The sequence below is a fragment of the Nanorana parkeri genome, unplaced genomic scaffold (genome assembly GCF_000935625.1).
Source record: "Nanorana parkeri isolate BGI_ZX_2015 unplaced genomic scaffold, ASM93562v1 scaffold121, whole genome shotgun sequence".
Taxonomy (NCBI): domain Eukaryota; kingdom Metazoa; phylum Chordata; class Amphibia; order Anura; family Dicroglossidae; genus Nanorana; species Nanorana parkeri.
Window position 1 is genome coordinate 1326565 of NW_017306389.1, and position 13964 is coordinate 1340528.

The window sequence follows — 13964 nt, forward strand, 5'->3', positions numbered from 1 at the left end:
GGGTTAAATCAGCAGGAGTTCCTTACAGATCTCATTTCGTACCAAAGCTGCAAAAATATGCAAAGACATGGAAATAATAAAATAATAAGACAAGAGTCCCTCTCCAAAAAAAAAAAAAATAATTCTGCTCATCAAGTCAAATCCAAAAGGCCGTTTTTAGCATGTAACATAATATATTGTAATGTCCTGCCGGAGAAAGGTCTACAAGGCATTCACTGTAGATTTGCACTTAGCTGTTGAAATGCCAGGCCTTGTAAATAATTAACACTGTGTCACAACTATTACATTTTCTGGCTCACGCATGGCAAGTTACGGATGACTTTACATAACACGCCACCTCGAATAAATATGCCAATCAAATTGCGAGGAATAGCTGTAAAACGTATGAAAACCTCTCTGCCATAGATCGCATCCGCAGACAGCTCTTCGGGGGCTTCGGCGACACTGACAATTTTTTTTATGGGCTGGAATAAAATAAATAAATTAAGGTTCTTAAAAAACCCAGGGTGCCACAACTGGGGGACAAAAAAAAAGGCGCAGCCGTCTCATTACAGAATCACTGAGGAAAAGAAGAGATTAACCCAGTTTGACGTCTGGTGGTGATAATCGGTCATGGCTTGTAATCTTTACAGACAAAACTGTGTCTACATTGAGGGGAGCGCAGGCTCTCTGTCCAGGCTTCCTCATCCCTCTAGTCACTTTTAACTCTCTACTGCTGTGATGGTTTGATAAGAAATACTCTTACGCCACGGCCTCCTGAGCAGGAAGCTGGCTGACGCAGCAGTCTTTGCTGTGCCGCAATACGTTGGAAGCCGATTCATAATTTGTGCAATTAATTTTTGGTGCTAGAACTGTTCACTGTTGGAAAGATTCTGGCTTCCTGGAACTTAAAGTGGAACTTCACCCTTATCTTAAAAATGACAACAAAGACACCTTTAGAAATGTTTAGTAATGGCAATCTACAAACAGATACAGTACTTATAGACAATTGCCTTTTTTTCTTATTCTTTGCATACCTTATTTTTTATTTTCCTCCCCATTCTTCTCACGGTGGCCATTTTCAGTAAGGGCAGACAAATCCATATGCCTCCCTCTGGGCCTGCCTCCTGTGAGAGGGCATATCATCTGAGGGGAAAATGACTTTTCCCCTGAGATCCTGCAAGATTTTGCCGTTTACAGGTGAGACTTCCCAGGAAGGCACTGGTGATGTAGTCTCCCCAAATTGCATCTATGAGGCAGGGCTACATCACCAATGCCTTACTCAATCAGGAAGCGGAAAAACAGTAATTGTAAGTAAAAGAAAGAAAAAATGTTTAGCTGATGAACGTAGGATGATTTCATATCGGCATGCAGAGCCACATGCAATTTTTAGTGAAAGGAGTAAAAGTCTGCTTTAAAAACTCCGGCCATGACAAAAACGTTTCTATTGCTTTTCTTTTAGAAATCTAACCTTTTAAAGTGACATTAAAATCACATCATCCCCCCTCCCCCAATGCTACGTTAAGGACTTACCTTAATGGCTTGTTCACACCAAATGCAGACCAGATCTGCATGAGTTTCTGCACGCGCAGTGCAGAGTGTTATACTGCGTTTTTTCCACGTTTTTGATGCGTTCCGGGATGTTTTGGGGTTTGTTTGTTTTTAGAAAGGGCTTTTGCATGCTTTCCAGAGCAGGTAAAATAGGCCTTGCTGCCTTTTTCTTTTTTACATGCTCTGGAAATGAACGCTGCGGTGTGAACTAGAGCCCAAAATACCATTGGAATACATTGGACGCAGTTTTGATCCAATCTTTAACTGCTCTGCTCTGCTTCTGGAACGCGCTTGGTGTGAACAAGCCCTTAGTGATGCTTCTTGATCCAATCATCTTCTTCTTTACAGCAGTTTTCAGGAGTCCCCTCAGCGCTGGTGCCGGTCTCTGATCCAGCGCAAACTCTTCGTGTCCCATGGTGTCTGTCTGACGTGCACGCTCACGGCTGCATGCATTTACCTCTACTGTGTCTCTCTTCTTCAATGATCTCCACTGTGCATGCACCCGCACTCATTCTCCTGCATGGCCGCTCAAGAAGCTGGATTTTACAGCCGGGAGCGAGCGGCGGAGGCAGAGGTAAGTTTTTACATATTTGGTAACTTTTCTCTTTTTTAAAATGTTTTTGCGAATATCTACTGCCTTAAAAAATTTGGTCTCAGTTTCTAAAGCTGGAAGGTTACTAATGTGAAAATTAGACAATCACCTAAATCAGACATCACAAATGCTTCTCTCTGTCCACTGTCCCTCCAAGCGGTCTTAGGATCAGACATCTTATGCAGGTCCATTAACCTGTGCTCGACATGAGAACTCCGAGGGACATTTCATAGCCGGAGTGGAAGGGGAGAGAGGTGAGCGCTGACTGCCGAGAGAGCCAGGATCAGGCCAGTAAAACAGTTTGATTTGAGTCCCCTAGAAAAACTGAGCACATTATCCTTGCAGTGTGGAAATAGCCCCACTGCAAGGGTACATTTTTTTCTTTGCCTGGAGATGGGCTTTAAAGTGGGATGATTTAACCTTCTTTAGCCTTCTTTAATAAACACTAATGACTGACCCAAGGACAACACCACCTTCAGTGAAGATGTCACTCAGACCTGGACACAAATAGAGCCTTGGCCTGTTTCTCATTGGATGCCTTGGGGACATTAAAGTACATGCGTATTGCATAAGAAACAATGTAATTAAAGCTTTAAAAATGAACAAATGTGACACTTAGAAGAAAAACAGCCTTAATGTCCCCTAAGTGTCAAGTCTTGTTTAAGTCATAAATGATGTTTCAGCAAGTAGTATTCGAGGAGAAAAAAATCTCAAATGTTCTAATTAAAGACATTTTGAAGTGGAAATGTTCCTGCACAGTATCACTGCAGACTGCAGTCCCAAAACTGATGATGCTAAACAACACAGTGGGGGGAAAGAGGGGCAAACATTCTAAAAGTTATCTCTCTCATTGTGCCTTTTTAGATTGCTTCCTAATAAGGTTTCCTATACATCGATACAGGTGCAAGTTGCAGCTCGAAAACCATATTAATAGTTCAGATAAGAGAATCCATCTTTTTCTTTATGTAAAAATAGTACTGTCAGCTGCAAAATGGTCATTTGAAATAATCTTCAAGGGAGGATGTGCACTTGTTTCAAGAGATATATTAGCTGCACCAAGTTACAAAAAAACATTGAATATTTGCTCCTGTGTTCATCCAGTGTACAATTATTTGTAGATCGGATGTACAGTTTGCATAGGAGCAAATACATGCATACTTTCTGAAGGAAAGTCCACCCACCTCCTATTCCTCTGTGGCCCTAATGTCCTTCCAGGCAGAGGCTGCACACAAGTTGTCATGGCATCACATTGTATTTTTTCCTATTGCAAGTGTCCTCCAAATTTTTCCAGGTATGTTGTCAACTATACATATACAAATATGCAACAGATTTAAATATAACATTGTCATTCATTGTTTTTATTATCACTATATATGTAGCACGACAGGCCCTATGGTAATTTTTTTGGACACATTTTAGTTTATTAGGGTCATTCTGCTATTGCATGTTTCAGGGTAGCCCGTAGTATACATACATTTACAGTCAGCAGTTTTTAACCAATCCATTATAAGCCAGCAATAACAATGCCTATGCCTTGGGACTGTGCTGGGCAAGAAGTTTTCATGGCACTTGCATATACCACAGATAAGAAGACAGTTCTGTGTTTGCAGGCTTCATTCACACAGAAGTCACTGTTCCTAATACACAAACACAGATGAGCCCCACAGATTATAGTGGGAGAGTGACTCTCCTAGTGTGATCTTGAACAGAAAGAGATCTGAACCCCCCCCACCCCCTCCATCATCCATGCATCATTTCCTTTTTCTGGTCGGCCCTCTAGGTCTAATTCATAGCTCTGTATATGTAAATGTAGTTCAATCCAAAGGTTTGTATCCATATTAAAACATGAAGAAATTAGTTGCTACAGGCAACACAGTTATTAAAAAAGCACCAGTGCGTTTAATTGATTTGTGTTTTTACTGACACTGACTGTTGAAGATGTCTGGAAATGTATGAAAATGTGCGTTTTGCACAGAGAATATTGATGGACTGTTTGTAGAGAACACGATGCTTTAAAAAGGGCCCTCTTTGGATTTTCATAATGGCTTCTTCTCTTGGCTTATGTCACATATATATTTGTGGATGAACTTCTTCTTAATTCTGAGTGACATCACGGGTGTGTGTGAGCTCCAGGCAGATCTAAAAGCACATGTGGATCCCTAGCCATTTCACCGCTTGAGACATGCTACCAGGAAGGGAGGGCAAGGGTGTTGGATGGGGGACAGGCAGGGGGCTTTTGGATATGCCTATGCATCATCTTTCCACCCAGTTCTGGCTCCGGTCTGGGCAATTATGTCACTGGTTGCCAGGAGCTGAGCCGGATACCGTCCAGAGCATCCCTGGTTGTTAAGAGCTGGGCGGGGAGATGTAACCGGAAAAGTAACCGGAAATAACCGGAAAGAGGGCAACAGGCACACTGCAAATTGCCATGCTGCTCTGCCTGCCACCCATGCTGCTCTGCCTGCCACCCATTATAGAGACGGCACAATTTAATTCAGATATGGGTTAATTATATTTCTTTACATACAGCTTCACAACAAGCATCTGAATTTGCATTTAAATCAGCCTCCTGTAAAGCCTCCTTTAAATCTCATCTGTAATCTCACAACATCTCAGGGAAAGGCTTTTTTCTCCCCTGACATGATGTGAATGGTCACATGTTCTAGTCACATGTCTAATCACATGTGCCAGAAATCCAGGAAGTAAAAGGAGATCTACTAACCTGCCCTTAGTTAACATGGCCACTGTCAAAAGACGGGGGAAAAAAGAGAAATAAGGTATACAAAAAATACAAAGCCGGCAATTATCTAGAAGTAGTTGTTTGTAGATTGTCATTAATGACATAAAGGTGTGTTTTGTTGTTATTTTAAAGATATTGGTAAAGGTCCATTGTAATCCTCTACACAGCAGCACTCAGAATGAAAATAAGAGGCAGCACTGTCAGCCAGCCAGATTTTACTGTATTGTGGACAGTTGTCCATCTGAGGCCTGGTGCAGACCTGGACGATTCTGGATCGCGTCCCGGGACCACGAGATCATGTGCAGTTGCACACAGCGGTTGCCGCACGGACCCATTGAATTCAATGGGGTTACATCTGTGCAGCAATTGCAGAAAAAAGGTACATGTACCTTTTTTGCGACACAAGATGCGCGGCTGTTTTAGTTGTGACTGTGTTCGATTGCAGGGGCAGAATCTTGGCAGGAAACTTCGCGATCCGCCTTGCACGACTAGGGTGCCATTAGAAAATAATGGCACCGCCAGCGCGATCAGCGGTGGTGGGCGACTCCGTGACCGCAGGGCAATCCACTCGGTATCGTGTAGGTGTGAACCTGCCCTAAAACAGGAAGCTTTAGCTTGACAGGAGGAAAGACAGATCACCGTGACCTCATCAGTGTGCTGCTGCTATTTCAATTCCCAATCACATGCTGAATGGGTGCGCAACTGCAGTCCAGTTTGCAGACAGGTCACATGGAGGGCAGGACCTGTCTGGCAGGGGTGCCTGGATCACAAAAATGACCTACAGAATTAGAAATCATTTGGCAGGGAAGGTAGTTCACATATACGTGAAAACTGTGTATTTAGCGGTTTGCCCGAGTTCAGCATTAACAGCTGTCACTAGACTGAAGTGTATGTTTTGTGATTGTACAATAACTGAAGCAATGTCAAAACAGCTTCTCATATTAACATTTCAGCCTTATGCTGCCACGTCAAGAAGTTTGTAATACCAGGAATTCCTGTGAAACAGGCTCATTCCCTTCTCTCCCTGATTCCTATGTGCTGCCTGAATTACAGTCAGAACATACCACAGCAGCCACACTTGTCAACCAAGTACAAGGATCTGGTGACAGGCAGCGAAAGCCGGCCGCACAGAGATTTCCAGGCATCTCAATGATTTTTATGATTGCAAAGACTGGCCAGAGTTTCATTGTGACAAGTGAGAGTTGGCACTTGCAGTCAGCAACATTTACAGCATATGGTATATGGAAATAGACTCTTGCTAGACTGAATGTGAATGTCATATCCCTGGTTAAATATGGCTCAGAAGATTAACATTTTCTCCTGATGATCAAGATTTGTGTATACATTGAGTAGCCGCAGTTACAGCTCTTTGTAAAGTGCTCGGGGCAGATCTCACATTACAGGCATGTGAGAAGTATAGGCAGAACACCAAAGGCTGCTGTAATGGATCCTGACTACTCGGCACTTACAATCGCTCAAGACACCTCAAGGCCGCAAAAGTACATTATATTGAGCATGTACACACGTGCAAACGGTCATGAGCATGCTTCCCTGTATACAGTACGTTACTTTAAGGCAGGGGTGTCAAACTCAATTTAATCGAGGGCCACATCAACATTATGGTTGCCCTCAAAGGGCATGTAAGACTATATAAATGTATCTAATCTTTATCATAATTGCCTCTGCCTTCGATTATCACTGGTTTTAGTAATAACTTAAAGTGATATTAAAGCCAATTTTTTTTTTTTTAAGGAGACCCTCCTGTGCTGGAGGCTGTTGTTTTGTTTTTTTTAAAGTACTTCTTTCCTCGTTTTCTAGTTTGTTCCCGCCATGCTCTGCCCCCTGCACGGGTGCCACCATTGTTGTAATGGAGGCACCCGCCTCCAAATTTCCCTCCAAGAAAACTTGCAACCTTTAAACCAATGTGTGATTGTATGAGGAAAGTTATTCAGATACATAGAACAAATGTAAAAACATGTGTTCCTCCCTCCTTTATTTCAGCAAGCACACACGATTGGCTACAAAGTGGCTGATATCTGCCAACAATTGGAAGGGTTAGATACCATTAATGGATGGCTACAACTAGCAATAGGAGAATCAGAAGGTAAATGCCTTTCAATGGATAAGGCTGCCATACATGGACAGCAGTCTCATTGAAGAGCTTAAAGGAGAACTATGAGGTGAGTGATTTTCACTCAACCTCATCGTTCGAGCCGATATGTGACAATGAAACTGTCACACGTCGGGTCAATAGATCAGGAAGTGAGTGAACACATACCGTCGCTCGCTCACTTCTCGATCCTGTCCCTGCAGTGAGCCATGACTGTCACTCACGGCTACCTGTCGGGATTTCCCCCTCCCCGCTCCGATCCTCCAGCGCTGACTGGAGGAACAAATGGGGGAGGGGCGGGTACAGCTGGCTCTGCCTCTAGATAGGCAGAGCCAGCTGTCAATCACACAGCTGGGTGGATCTCGACGGTGATGTCGGGATCTGTCCCGGCTGCGACGGTCTCATTATACCGCGAGCTGTAGCTTGCGGTATACTGAGCTTTAGGTCACGGGAGGACGCAAGTTTATGTCCTCCCGTGACCCTCAGGAGAACTAGTGGGAAAAACACTTACCCCATAGTTCTCCTTTAAACTGCTGTAGGTATAAAGTGCAAGCACCTAGAGGTGCATTTATCTGCAGGATCCTCTAATTCCCTCCGATTACAGTTGAACACTGAGCCATTCAGCCAGGCAAAGCTTTGGTCCTTCATTAGAAGGGCCAAAGCTTGTCTGCCCTTTCCTGTTTATCCCTGTTGACCAGTGAGGCTAATATAATCTGAATTTTGAGGGGTGGAAGGTAACAGCAAGCTCTATCAGAATGGATATATGTAATGCAATTGATTGAAGAATCATTTGCAATTATTGCTTATTTACAGTTAGTTAGAAAACCTGTTCTGACCACTGAGCCAAGCTTACTAGTTAGTAGAGCACTCTTCTGAAAATTTGCTATACGGGTGGTTGGATTGTGCATGCATGATCACCTTCCCACTAATGTTTACAGTCAACTGTAATGTACCATGGTCAGGCAACAATCTCACACCTGTGATGTCGTTAGATGCCATAATTAAGTAACCACACAGGTTAGAAAACCTGCCTCAATCGCTTTTACCCCCTCATCCCAATAGGATGGTGTTAGCAGCACTCCCACCATATGTTGGTGCCAGCAGCATCACTATGGCTCCCTGCTCTATCCATCTCCATTTACTTCCAAGATTAAGGAAGACTCCACAGTGCTTAGAATATTTTGTGTGCTGAGGGTGGTATCATTGTTTATGCACGTGCAACCACCCTCTTAAGCTGGCCATACATGTTTTTCTTGTTCAGCCCTGCCCCATTTAATGTAGATGGAGGAATCTCCCCTCCCAGGCTATCGTATTTTGACAGCGACAGGTGTGCTGCTTTCAGAATACCCAAACAGTGACTGCAACAGTGACTGGCTCAGAATTTAATAGAAAAATTTACTTTTGCAGAACAGAGGGGTGCAGACAGGGCTACACACTGCTTGTATTTTGGCCGCTTAAATCTATAGTTGGTCACAAAGAAAAATCAGCAAAGCACAATCACTGTGCAGCACTACTACTACACATTCGTCCTTTGTGAGTACCTTTATATCATTTTTTTATTCGTTTATTAAAACGTTTTTATGCGATGGAGGCGCTCTCTGTGTCTTGTCTTGGAGTGCTGAGGTTGTTCTGAACATGGTGAGAGCCGCCCCTTTATCGCCCTGCACTCCTGAACATCATTGATTAATACTCTCTTGAACCAAAATCTGCTGGCGCGGTGTTTGATTCTGTCTGCAATAATCTAGAGGTTGGATGAAAATGCAGTAAAAAAAATGTTATGTTTTGTTTTGTCATATCGGTTCAATAAGTGCAAAAAATACCCGTTGATTCTGCTAGAAATCCAGTACTGTCCTCTGCAATATACAGTATTATCTTAAGCAGTGTTATCAGCCCTGACTAGTTCACCTATGTGAACCACAGAACACATCCATTCGATGTTATAAAGGTAAGGAGAGTGGGAGGTGTTCTGTAAACCTTAAAATGACACTAAACGCAGGAGTTAAAACTTAAAAATACATTCAAGTACCCTAAATATTAACAAAACGGTATCTTATTTGTGTATCACTGGGCTGTAGATCCTCAAATCATCTCTGAATTGGTGCTGACACTGTCCTTCCTTCTGGAGGGTGCCTACTTTTGTTCCCCATGGTGCCTGTGTGTGTTATAAAGTAGACACCACTCCAAGCTAACTCCTGTGATGGACTACAATCTCACATTTAGTTTACTCATTTGTATTGTAGTTATAGTCCATCAGAGGAGTGAGCTTGGAGTGGTGTCTACTTTATAACACACACAGAGACCATGGGGAACAAAAGTAGGCACCCTCCAGAAGGAAGGACAGTGTCAGCACCAATTCAGAGATGATTTGAGGATCTACAGCCCAGTGATACACAAATAAGATGCATCTCTGTTAATAGTTAAGGTACTTGAATGCATTCTTAAGATTTAACTCCTGAGCTTACTGTTACTTTAAACACTGCTGCTGGTACGATGTTAAAATAAAGGAACAAAAGCCTATAAAAAGAAAACTAATGCAGCCTCTGGTTGCAAGATACTACATTTTTCTTATTCGATTTACAAACACTTTTAGTAAATTTTTATAGAGGTCTACTATATAGAAGGACAACTTAAAGGCGGGCATAGTTATTTATTTATTTATTTATTTATTACAGGCATTTATATAGCGCTGACAATTTTATGCAGCGTTACATAATGTAAATTCATATCAGTCTCTGCCCTCAAGGAGTTTACAATCTAAGGTCCCTATCTCACATGCATACAGGACTAATCTAGACAGGAGCCAATTAACCTTCCAGCATGTCTTTGGGATGTGGGAGAAAACCCACGCAAGCACAGGGAGAACTTGCAAACTCTTTTTAGATTATGAGGAAAGAGGGACAGAGGGATTTGGTACCAAAGGAGGGGCAGTCCCTCCAAGAAAGGAGCAGTTGAACGCAATGTATAGCAATATCTAGGTCATTTTACACTATATAAGGGTGCCCACACACCTTACGATTATCGTACGATAATCGCGGGAAATCCCGCGATCGTACGATGTTCGTAAGGTGTGTGGAAGCCGTGCGACCTCTACTACTGTAAGGTCGCACGACTTTAAACTTACGGACATGTTTGAAAACCCGCCGAGCATCGTACGATGTTCGGCGGGTTTGTGGCATGTCCGTACGATAACAGCCGCACGGGCCGGTGTGCGCAAGCGCACACTGCCCGTTCGGCATTGCGGTCATCGGAAGCCCGCCCCTCAGGGGGCGTGGCTTGCGATCATCGCAAGTACGATCTGCCTATTCAACATAGGCAGATCGTACGTTTTTTTAAGTACCTTACAACCATCGCAAGACAAAAGTCTTGCGATGGTTGTAAGGTGTGTGCCCAGCCTTAGGATGATTGTGTTCACATGTATAATTTAAAAAAAGTAATCCATTCTTGAAATCTAAATCTCAATTACTTGCAAAAGGCAAGCTGTCTAATGTTTTCATTAATGGATAAAAGCTACTCGTAAGAATAAGGAGAAGGTCAGCATTTACCGGCTTCACCCTGTAAGGTCAAAGGGGAGGCCATAATCAGTAATACCACACTGTCTAGTCGTATCCTGTGTGATGTCGTGTTGGGTTACTGCACGGCACAGATAAGATGATAAGAGTTTGTCACACCAGAGTCGTTTAATCAGTAAAGGGACCTTTCAGATATCAGCAACCATTAGCTGAGAAATTTTTAATCAGCAGGGCCGATTTTGTAAAAGAAGATTTGGCACACGACGCCACTTGCTACTAGGTGCTCCACTTGTTACTTATTAACCTGGGACAGCAGCCTTCTTCCAGCACAGTGCAAGATCAAAGTCCCTTCAAGTAAAACGAAATATGAGGGAATGGTACAGAACACCCCCATGTGACACTTTTCCATTTTAGATATAATCGGTCTGGTGGGTCTCATTTTGTGTAAGCTTTGATGTCCTTTTTTATATTAAACCAAAAACCTTTGTCCAAAAAACATATATAAAAGTCACTTTTAAAAGATGGTGGTGTTGCTAATTAATGTCCTTCCTTTTGAAGGTATATTGTTATCTACATTATTTCCAGTAGACAAAAAGCATTTAGAATATTGAAAGGTTAAAGGAGAATTATGGGGTTAGGGCTTTTCCCCATAGTTCTCCTAAGGGTAACGGGAGGACACAAACTAGTGTCCTCCCACAGGGCAGCCTTCAGAAATTTCGGGGCCCCTTACAAAGCTTTAGGCTGGGGCCCCCCTCCCTGCACCGCCCTGTCTCCCCCGCACCGCCCTGTCTCCCCCGCACACAGATCATATACAGCGCAATATACCATCAGCTAAAGAGGAATACAACCAATTACAATAACTATCCCAGCAATACAGTTATACAGCATGTGGGGGGAAAGGGCAGGCAGTCCTACCTGCAAGCAACGTTACTTTCTTCCGCGAGATCATCGTTCACCCACGCTGCAGTGTCCCTGCAACGACGTGATCGTTTTGGCGGCGGGAAGCGATGGGAGAGAGCTCAGAGCGGTGCGGTGTAAGGCATGAAGCGTGCGGCGTGTGTGGCGCAGGGAACAGGGTAACTAATCGAAAGCCAACTAATCAGTGATGGAAAACGTTACCGTACCAAGTGGGGGCGGGGGGGCCCGGACCGGACCAAGTTTGCTGTATGCCGCAGCGGGCCCTGTAAGAGCCTTCACAGCCGGATACTCATGTAAGGCGGCCGGGGCCCCTGACATTAATATCGGCCGTACCCCCCTGATGGCGGCCCTGTCCTCCCATCACCCTAAGCTCAGTATACTGAGACGCCGCAGCTGAAACGGATCCCGAGATTTATGTCTGGATCCGCCCAGCTGCGTGGGTGACAGCTGGCTCTGCCTATCTAGAGGCAGAGCCAGCTGTACCCACCACCTCCCCGTCCGTTCCGTCAGTCAGGATCGCAGCGGGGAGGGGGAAATCCAGTCCCTCCCCTGCCATGGCTCTCTGTTGTGACAGGATCGAGAAGTGAGCGAATGCTTCATGTGTTTGCTCACTTCCCGATCTACTGAGCCGACCTGTGACAGTTTCATTGTCACAGGTCGGCTAGAACTATGAGGATGATTGGTCACATGCTTGTATATAATGGCTCCTAGTAAACCCTTCAAACAGCTAGTCATACACAATTGATACATTATTTTACTCCAGTCATTTTAAAACATCTGAATGCTTATTGGCATTTTAAAGTGAATTAGTTACTGTAATAGACAATTTTGTCACAGGTAAGATACAACAGGACTCTTAGATTAAAGCTTTTTAACTTGTTTATGTCTACTCTGCTGCACCTTGATACTAAACGATCCTCATATATTCTGTTGTGTAAGACCTGGAATGTACTGTTACATAGACATGTAAGCTGCAGAAAAATTTGGTTCGGATAGTTCATTATTTCGGGATTTGGATCCGAAATTCAATTCGGTTCGGGTTTCAGATTTGGACGAAATCCAAATTTGCGCTAGTTTCGGATGAGTTTACGAATATTCGTTGCGAATACCACAGAAAACCTATAGAATGTAGAATGACAAAAAAGGAGAGCGCCCACTCTATGTAAAGGATCGTTTAATAATTTGCTTTTAAAAAATGGTAATGTGCTCACAAGAGAAAAGTGAAACAAGCGTATTCCCCATCAGAAGCCAAGGCGCAGCCGAGTCAGTTCACGCCCGAAGTTGTCTTCCTGCAGCGAGTGGCAAGGGTTAACGCGTTTCTGGGGCACGCCCCCTTCCTCAGAACCCTCTATATAAAGATATTAATACTAAAGCTGAATCTCCTAGACCCGAATGACATTCGGGAGTCCAAATTTCCGAATTGCATTTAGGAGCTCCCGAATGCTATTCAGGTCTGGGAGCCATATACATATATTACTAAAGCTGAGGCTTTCAGACCCGAATGGCATTCGGGAGCTCCCGAATGCAATTAGGAAATTTGGATCCCAAATGCCATTTGGGCCTGGGAGCCATATAAATATATTACTAAAGCTGATGCTCCCAGACCCAAATGGCATTCAGGAGCTTCGGGATGCAATTCAGAAATTCGGATCCAGAATGCTATTCGGGTCTAGGAGCTTCAGCTTTAGTATCATATGTATATATATATATATATGGCTCCCATGTTGCCATAACGAAAATTCGTACTCAGACCCATTCAGATGCATTAAACCGAAAAACACATCTGATTGGCCAGAAAAGTCACATGTCCCATTCAGTTTCATTTTTGAACGAAATTCGGACAGGATCCGTAATTCGGAAATGGAAATTCGGATTCAGGCGCATTCAGATGCTTTGGGATTTTGATTCGGAACAAAACGAATCGCACATGTCTACTGTTACATTACTTTGCATATTTCCTTTCTTTCTCCTTCTGCAATGTACAATATTTGAGGATACCTGTCCTAGATATGAACATGACTCAACCATCAATGTTCTGTGGACACCACGGTACTGGCAAGAAGGCAGATCTAAGGCCACCCTTATTCTGAGTCAATGATCTTTTATCTTAGAAAGATTATATGAAAGATTGTTCATCGGAGAACCCCTTCTATTAAATGTAGTCAGAATTGGTTGGCTTGTGTGACCTTTTTCTATCACTTTTTTTGCATGTCAGTTTTACCACCTTAAGATGATTATTACAAAATGTAATGACATTTCCCGTATTCAGAAGCCTGACTTTAATATCTGGCTCTTTTTCAGGTATATTATTGAAACAAAAAATGAATTATTCATATGAAAGATAGTTGGGATGACTGATCATTGTGCGGCTGCTGTGCCTTCACTATCTAATCACAGTCTGGTTTCAGGGAGGTGACCAAGGTGTACTCCTCTAAGAAGAACTTTGGGCAAACATAACCTTGCAGTGGGGCAGTTGGAACACTATTCCCATGTCCCTTGACCTGCAATAGACATGAGGATGCAGAGGGACAGGCTAACATCAGGAGCGGGGGGGGGGGGGGGGGG